Source organism: Podarcis muralis, chromosome 6 (genome assembly GCF_964188315.1).
Source record: "Podarcis muralis chromosome 6, rPodMur119.hap1.1, whole genome shotgun sequence".
Taxonomy (NCBI): domain Eukaryota; kingdom Metazoa; phylum Chordata; class Lepidosauria; order Squamata; family Lacertidae; genus Podarcis; species Podarcis muralis.
Genome location: NC_135660.1, coordinates 84,156,426 through 84,165,989, shown reverse-complemented (window position 1 = coordinate 84,165,989; position 9,564 = coordinate 84,156,426).

Here is a 9,564-nt window from a genome sequence, read left to right as displayed (position 1 = left end):
TATGAATGCAGTTTGCCAAAGCTGTTAAATGTCCAATCTGGGGATTTCTTGAGTTTGGCCATGGCTTAGCGAGATCTTTTGAGTGGAGTACTGCTCTTGGGGCAGTCGTTTAGTGCTGCCACAGAGCCTAGGACCTGCCGATCAGAAGGTCGGCGGTTCAAATCCCCACGATGGAGTGAGCTCCCGTTGCTCGGTCCCTGCTCCTGCCAACCTAGCAGTTCAAAAGCACGTCAGGGTGCAAGTAGATAAATAGGTACTGCTCCGGCGGGAAGGTAAACGGCGTTTCCGTGTGCTGCTCTGGTTCGCCAGAAGCAGCTTCGTCATCCTGGCCACATGACCCGGAAGCTGTACGCCGGCTCCCTTGGCCAATAAAGTGAGATGAGCGCTGCAACCCCAGAGTCTGCCACGACTGGACCTAATGGTCAGGGGTCCCTTTACCTTTAAGGAATTATAGAATTGTAGAGTTGGAAGGGACCTCGAGGGTCACCCAAGCTGCTGAAATGCATGAATCATGCCCTCAGCTGTCCGTGGGTGGGCTCGAACCACCAACCACCTGGTTAGCAGCCAGATGCATGGACCTACTGAACCAACCCGAGGGCCGCTTCTCTTCTTGCCTCTTAACAAAATATGGCAGCAGTATGAATGGAAGTGGCTTTGGGAGGAAGAGGTACAGAGATTGCCCTCTCGCCTGCCCTCCTTAGGTGCTGTGCCCCTCAACATGGAGAGTGGAAGAGTGGAGATGTATTAGCTCTGTCCCTGCCCCCCTCTACATGTTGGAGGGCAAATGTCTGCCATGGGGAGTCTGCTCTACTTGCATAGGCTCCCCACAAAATTTAGAAACCCCGAGACAATGAAGGTGGCAGAGCTAGCGTGCTTGCCTGCACCCTGCCTCATACAGTCCTAATTACATGAGGGAAAGAAATGCCTGAATAGTGTTTCATAGCTGCATTGGGTACATACATTTATTTTGACACATTGTAGAATGCGCCCATCCTTGGTTCATGCGTAAAACTGTTCTTGCTGCCTGTTGGCTTGGGGAGCTATTGGTTGCAGTGTCTGGATTTTTTTAAAGTGCCTCCATCAATTGCTTTCTCCCAGATGTTGAGAATAGCTTGCTACACATCGCAGCCCTGTATTACCTCCAAATGGTGGACCTACAAGAGGTAGTAAAAGGTCTGTTCCTCTGCGCTTTTTAAAAAATTACGGTTATTAAATTTGTGTACTGCTCTTCATCCGTAGATCTCAGGGCGGTTCACAACATAAAAATAAGAGGTAAAAAAACAAAATACAACAAGAAAAACAAACCAATAGCCCCCCTCCCTCCCACAAACACATTTAAAAGGATATTGGATGTTAACCAGGCAAAAGCCTGGTTGAAGAGAAACAGTTTTGCCTAGTGCCTAAAGGTATATAAAGAAGGCACCAGCCAAACCTCCCTGGGGAAAGCATTCCACAGATGGAGCCACTGCAGAACAGGCCCATTCTCATGTTGTCACCCTCCAGACCTGGAGGGGCAATGGATGCTCCCTTCCGGATTTAGATCATTGGGATTATTGAAAAGGGGCAAATGGGGCTTGTCAACCTGGGAAGGCAGTCCACCTGGGAGAAGGAGCACTCTGATCCTAAAGCTCCACTGCCTTGCAGATATATTCAGGAGAAGAAAAGGATAAGGAGTTAAGCCCTACACAGATCTGAAGTGGAGTCCCTAAGGTGGTTGGATGCTTTCTTGTCCGCCTCCCGGCAACTCCTGCAACCCAGCTGCCAAACTTACTGCTCTGCTTTCCTTTGGACCATGTCAGCGAGGCCGAGGGAGTGGATCTTGTGGTCTGGGCGGCCCAGGACCTCCATAGGCACTGACTGCCAAGGCTTGTGCCCCGGGGAGGTCACTTCATTGATTTGACTTCACCCCCGGAGGTTCACTCCATTGTTTCTTGAGACAGATGGATGCAAAGCAATCATTAAAAAAGCCCCAATCTTGCTCAACAGGACATTAAAGGTAAAGGGACCCCTGACCATTAGGTCCAGTCGTGGCCGACTCTGAGGTTGCGGCGCTCATCTCGCTTTATTGGCCGAGGGAGCCGACGTACAGCTTCCAGGTCATGTGGCCAGCATGACTAAGCCGCTTCTGGTGAACCAGAGCAGCACACGGAAACGCCGTTTACCTTCCCGCCGGAGCGGTACCTATTTATCTACTTGCACTGGCGTGCTTTTGAACTGCTAGGTTGGCAGGAGCAGGGGCCCAGCAACGGGAGCTCACCCTGTCGCGGGGATTCGAACCGCCGACCTTCCGATCGGCAAGCCCTATGCTCTGGTTTAACCCACAGCACCACCCGTCTCCCTAACAGGACATTGGAGACTTGCTAATATTGAAATATGTGGGATCTAGAAAAGGTTTTCTACAGGACTGGACTCGCCTAGCCTTCAAGATTACAGGGACTGTTCTTTCCATCCAGGAAGCATTTACTGTCTCCTTTACCCAACAGTTGAGCCCCCTTTGTTCTGATGGCTCTATTTAGCTCAGCAAGGCAAGGCTCGAGTGTGCAAATGAAATGCAGACTTTGGGTCTTCCAAGTAACTTACCGATGTCCTTGGGCTGCCATAACCCCAAGCAAATGTGCCAATGAGGAGACTGCAAGGACGTTCAGAGCACAGCAAGTAATGTGACACCCAAGTTAAAGCTGAGATACGAGCGAGATTATCTGCAAAGCGATTCGCAAACGGGTCACAAAGGTTTACCAAGTGCTCCTCATGTGTAAATTAAAGTCTGTAGAGATGGACAGAGAAATTGATTTAGAACATCCTGGAGTCAAGTGCTTGGGGAGTTCATTTTAGAAAGGAGTTAGTTGCAGTTCACATTCACCCCTCCAGAAGAGAACTAAATCTGTTTCCAGTTCGATTCGCAGCTCATTATGTAATTGATTCACGTGGTCCTTGGCTTCTGCTCCCCTCCAGCCTTCAGAATTTTACAAGCTGCTCTGCTGGAGTATAAAATAGACATAAGAAACCATCAAAACACACAGTGTAATGTGAACAACGGTTTCATTTATTTTCCCCAACAATTATGATCTTCAAACTTAACACAGCAGCATTACTTTTTAGTGGCCACAAACCCAGAATTAAGTGTGATGAAGCTCCTATACATATACAAATGATTGAAATGCAATTAAATTGAATTAAAATTGCCCCAAGCCCTACTGCAAAAGGAACTTCATTTGCTTTTCAGTTCCCCTCAAAATTATAAGGAATGGCTTTCAGGTGCCATTCAGTGATTTTTGAATCTGTTTATAGTGAATTAATTTGTCTGATTTAGTTCATGCCAAGCACTGATCAGAGCTAGAACCCAGTGGCTGAAAAAACAAGCAAAATAATGTTGGGGTAATTTGGGAGAAAGGTTTAAGCAACTTTCCGTCTCCAGAGTTTCATGCAAATTGCCTTGAATGGGAGACAGGGCATGTGAACTTTGACCTCTCTGGAGTTAGGAAGTGTGTGCACATGGGATGCAACTTGCATATTGCCAAAATAAGGGGAAACAGCCACACACACACAAAAAGAGGATTCAGATTCACATATAGTCTTCAAAGGTTACCATACATATATGTGTGCAAATATCTAGACTTGATTGTTATAATTTAAATAGAAATACAATATGGAAAAGCTGTTCTGGTAATCCATCTGCCTCCTCAGTTCTGCTGCCCAGATACAAACTGTGGATGGGCAACTTCAAACCACCAACAACACTCCTCTTTTTTTGGGGGGGGGGCTGTTTCTTAATCTTTAAATTGGACTTGGACAGGACAGCCCTTCAGATCAGGACTGGCCTGTCCATGAGGCAGACGCCTCGGGTGGCGGAATCCCCAGGATGGCTTTCCATCCCTCCTGCTAGAAAAGAGAGGTAAAGTGCTGGCGGCTTCCAGCGAGATCTCTCAAACAGGATCTCGCTGGAACTTGGGAATTGCTGCCATACTGCCCCGATCCGCGAGGCTTCAGGGAGGCAAGGCACCTTCCCACTTCACCTCCAATGGCCAAACGTAACATGCTGTCCCTGCTTTGGATAGAAGACTGTCTTCTGTCAAGTAGGGTAAAAGGTAAAGGTAAAGTCCAGTCAAAGGCAAATATGGGGTATGGTGCTCATCTCGCTTTCGGGCCGAGGGAGCTGGAGTTTGTCCACAGACAGCTTTCCAGGTCATGTGGCCATCATGACTAAACCGCTTCTGGCACAACAGGACACTGTGACTGAAACCAGAGCGCACGGAAACGCCATTTACCTTCCCGCTGCAGCGGTCCCTGTTTATCTTCTTGCACTGGCATGCTTTTGAACTGCTAGGTTGGCAGGAGCTGGGACAGAGCAACAGGAGCTCACTCCGTTGCGGGGAGTTGAACCGCTGGCCTAAATCAGCAAGCCCAAGAGGCTCAGTGGTTTAGACCACAGTGCCACCCACGTCCTATGCTGTCAAGTAGGATGCATAGCCAGCAGATGAAAGAGACACCTTCAAGATGTTTCTGTGAGAGAGTCAGAGCCGTCTTTCCCATTGGTGTTAGTGGTTCGTTGCGCCAGGACGCCAGCCTCTCAGGGGCGCCCTAGCGAATGGGGGAGCTGCACGGCTTTGCCGGCAGCCTCCCCTTTCCCTGCACGCCCCTCCAGCTGCGCCCTGCCAACTATATGGCTGGCGGGCATGCAGCTTGCCTCTGCATCTGCTAAAGACGGCCCTGCTCCTGGTCGTTGTCCTCCTGCTGCTTCCTGGTGAAAGGCGGCACGCAGCCTTCCTGGGTGCCCCGATGCCGGAGAGCATGTCTGCCAGCACTGCTTGATCGCTCCACCACACCAGGGATCGGGGTGGTGGGGGAGGCAGAGGACATTTTCCACCGCCCCCTCCCTTGTTTTGGAGTTCCTGGAGGGGGGGCGCTGGTGGGATCTTTGCACCACGGCGCCGGATATGCTTAAGACGGCCCTGGAGAGAGTTCTAGAAAGAAAGTGTCCGCTGGCAGCTGCGCTTGGGGTCCTTTCCTCCAAGCAGCAACAGAGATCTGGTGTATCATCCCTGCCGCCCGCAAGCACTTTGCTAATCGTGGAAGCCACAAAAGGGACAGAGGCTATGCTGTGGGGGCTTCAATTGCTCCTGTGCCCTTCCCTCGTCGTCTCTTTCTAATGCCAAGGTGGGATGAATGGCCATGGCAGAACTTACGACGCACAGAACCAGTGCCGGAATTATGTATAAGCTAAACAAGCTATAGCTTAGGGCTCCACTCTCTTGGGGAACCCACCCCCCCAAATTTCACTATTAATATACTTTTTCTTAAATCTATTTTAGTTCAACAATTACTTTGATAAAATACAGATTTTGTTATGTGCTAATGGCTTTAGATACGTATTAGGTCCATAAATGACCATATAGCATATATTCAACACAAAAAACAGCGACAATTTGTTGTTGACAAAGGACAGCTGGACATATCAAGGGCCCCATTACCTTCAGTAACTTAGGGCCTCATCAAACCTAAATCCAGCCCTGCACAGAACCAAGGGCTGCATGCATCTATGAGGCTATGTGTGGATAGGCTTGCCATACGTCAGGAAAATTCCTGACATATCCTGGTTTTGGGGTGTAAAAATGGCGTCGAGGGAATTTTGGCAAATTGGCAAAATGCCAGGGAAAACCTGGATGTATGGCAACGCAGTGGAAACAGATCAAAAAGCTTAAAAACACTATTTGGGGTGTGGAGGTTTCCCCAAAAATGCTCAGCAGTTTGGGTTTGTTCCCCAAAAAGAAAGTTCAACAATTATGTGGGTGTCAGGAATATTACTTTTTTGAGATATGGCAAGTGCAGGGAACTGTGTGAGCTTTTTGCCGGCTGAAGAAGAGTCGCCAGTAGCTTGCGGGGCTGAGATGGTAGAGTTTAGAAACAGGAGAAGTCTGATGTGGAGCAATTGCACCATCTGCTGGCAATCCAGAGCAAAAAACAAAACAAAACAAAACTATGGAGGAGAGATTTATGGAATGCCACTTAATGGATAGCTGGAGCCTAAACCCTAAACGCTGGTGGTCTGGCTAAATCTATAACTAAATCTATAACTATATAAATATATAGTTGCTGAGTGTCCCTATTTTCCAAGGACGTTCCTGATTTAGAGAAGCTGTTCCGGTTTCTGATTTGATCAAGGAATGTCCTGCTTTTCCTTAGGACGTCCCAATTTTCATGGGAGAAATTTTGGAGGTTATGGTAAGATGTCCGACTTTTCATCAGAGAAATGTTGGAGGGTTTGGAGTTGCAGTTTCACATGGTAAGCTTTCCTTTTGAGTTAATACTGTGTGCGCGTTTGTGTGTGTGTGTGTGTGTGTGTGTGTGTGTGAGAGAGAGAGAGAGAGAGAGAGATATGGGGGGGGGGGGTTGTATGTGAATGCTTAGTACAGGATTCCTCAACCTCAGCCCTCCAGATGTTTTTGGCCTACAACTCCCATGATCCCTAGCTAGCAGGACCAGTGGTCAGGGATGATGGGGATTCTAGTCTCAAAACATCTGGAGGGCTGAGGTTGAGGAAGCCTGGCTTAGTACTTCCTCACCCCACAATCATTGCACATAGAAAACCAGCATTTCAGAAGGAAAGTTCACCCTTCTCCTAGCTATGCAAGGGGAACAAACGTCTCCTAGCAACTCTCAGCACCCTTAACAAACTACACTTCCCAGGATTCTTGGGGGGGGGGAGAGCTGTGATTATTTAAAGTGGCGCCATACTGCTTTGAGGGCATAGTGCTGATGGGACCCAAGAGAGGAGCTGAAGCGAATTAGCCCCCAACACTGCTGTGGCGATGCGTGAATGGGTCTAAAACCCCAGCTGAAATGGGCTTAGCCCCCTGAGTTGCAATAATAATAATAATAATAATAATAATAATAATAATAATAATAATAATAAATTTATTATTTATATATATACCACCCATCTGGCTGGATTTCCCCAGTCACTCTGGGCAGCTTCCAACAAAAGGTTAAAAATACATTAAAACATCCGTCATTAAAAACTTCCCTAAACAGGGCGGCTTTCTGATGTCTTCTAAAAGTCAGGTAGTTGTTTATCTCCTTGACATCTGATGGGAGGGCGCCACCACCGAGAAGGCCCTCTGCCTGGTTCCCTGTAGCTTTGCTTCTCGCAATGAGGGAACTGCCAGAAGGCCCTCGACGCTGGACCTCAGTGTCCGGGCAGAACGATGGGGGTGGAGACACTCCTTCAGGTATACTGGGCCGAGGCCATTTAGGGCTTTAAAGGTCAGCACCAACACTTTGAATTGTGCTCGGAAATGTACTGGGAGCCAATGTAGATCTTTCAAGACCAGTGTTATATGGTCTCAACGGCTGCTCACAGTCACCAGTCTAGCTGCCGCATTCTGGATTAGTTGTAGTTTCCGGGTCACCTTCAAAGGTAGCCCCACGTAGAGCTCATTGCAGTAGTCCAAGCGGGAGATAACCAGAGCATGCACCACTCTGGCGAGACAGTCCGTGGGCAGATAGGGTCTCAGCCTGCGTACCAGATGGAGCTGGTAGACAGCTGCCCTGGATACAGAATTGACCTGCACCTCCATGGACAGCTGTGAGTCCAAAATGACTCCCAGGCTGCACACCTGGTCCTTCAGGGGCACAGTTACCCCATTCAGGACCAGGGAATCCTCCACACTCACCCGCCCCCTGTCCCCCAAGAACAGTACTTCTTTCTTGTCAGGATTCAACCCTAACCCATTAGCCGCCATCCATCCTCCAACCGCCTCCAAGCACTCACACAGGACGTTCACCGCCTATTATCTATTACCACCGCCTATTATCTGCCTGATGTGGGACAGTCCAGGTCAAGTTCTACTGGGCAATTCTGCTGCCCGTGCAACAAGCCCTGAGCCCCATGAGGACTCAATAACAGCTGACATAGTTGGGTTTGTTTAGTTAGGAGGATATAAAGTATGGGGTGGGAGGAGACATGTTGGGGGTCTTCAAATACCTGAAGGGTTGTCACCCAGAAGATGGAGCAGACAGTTGTTGAGAGTGGTTAGGAGGTTCCTATTCCCCTCACAGAGCTACATTTCTCAGAGTTCCCCAGGGAGAGGGATTGACTGTTAAGCCTCTCTGGGAATTCTAGCTATGCAAGGGGAACAAAGGTCTCCTAGCAACTCTCAGCACCCTTAACAAACTACACTTCCCAGGATTCTCGGGGGGGGGGGGGGGGGAGAGAGCTGTGATTATTTAAAGCAGCGCCATACTGCTTTCAGGGCATAGTGCTGATGAGACCCAAGAGAGGAGCTGAAGCGAATTAGCCTCCAACACTGCTGCGGCAATGCGTGAATGGGTCTAAAACCCCAGCTGAAATGGGCTTAGCCTCCTGAGTTGCAATAATAATAATAATAATAATAATAATAATAATAATAATAATATATTTATTATTTATATATATACCACCCATCTGGCTGGATTTCCCCAGTCACTCTGGGCAGCTTCCAACAAAAGGTTAAAAATACATTAAAACATCCGTCATTAAAAACTTCCCTAAACAGGGCTGCTTTCTGATGTCTTCTAAAAGTCAGGTAGTTGTTTATCTCCTTGACATCTGATGGGAGGGCGTTCCACAGGGCGGGCGCCACCACCGAGAAGGCCCTCTGCCTGGTTCCCTGTAGCTTTGCTTCTCGCAATGAGGGAACTGCCAGAAGGCCCTCGACGCTGGACCTCAGCGTCCGGGCAGAACGATGGGGGTGGAGACACTCCTTCAGGTATACTGGGCCGAGGTCATTTAGGGCTTTAAAGGTCAGCACCAACACTTTGAATTGTGTTCGGAAACGTACTGGGAGCCAATGTAGATCTTTCAAGACCAGTGTTATATAGTCTCAATGCTGTCTGGTTCCCTGTAGCCTCAATGAGGGAACCGCCAGAAGGCCCTCGGCGCTAGACCTCAGTGTCCGTGTTGAACGATGGGGATGGAGACGCTCCTTCAGGTATACTGGGCCGAGGCCATTTAGGGCTTTAAAGGTCAGCACCAACGCTTTAAATTGTGCTCGGAACGTACTGGTTGTCACGAGGTTTTCTCTGCACTCGGATGGGCTGCTGTTTCCCAGCACTGCACCAGAAAAGTTTTTTATCTCCCCCCTGCCCCGCTCCATCCCCATGGTAGCTATCAAACATTTCTCTTGGTTTGCAATTGACAGCTGGACTTGCGAACTTGCAGTTCTGCTTAGGCAGCTTATGCAGTTCATTTTCCTGGGACTTGCACACCCCCCCCCCAATTATTTTCTTCTTTGAAAGGAGGACGAGCACTGCAGCGTGACTCTTCCCACTTCTGACACCACGCGGCGTTCACAGAGAGCCAGGACGCCAGCTTGGGCTAAAACCCCAAGCCAGCTTTAGTTTCCTAGCCTGTTCTCTCCTTGCGCTGGCGTTTATGTGGCTCAGACCGCACAGCCCCCCTTCCCCTTCCAGTGAAATTTATTTTAAAATTAGAGTGTCAGAATAAAAATATGTACAGATCCATGAATGACTGAATGCAGAAATACCTGCACACGTGCTCAGAATGGGGAAAGGCAGGTGAGGGACATA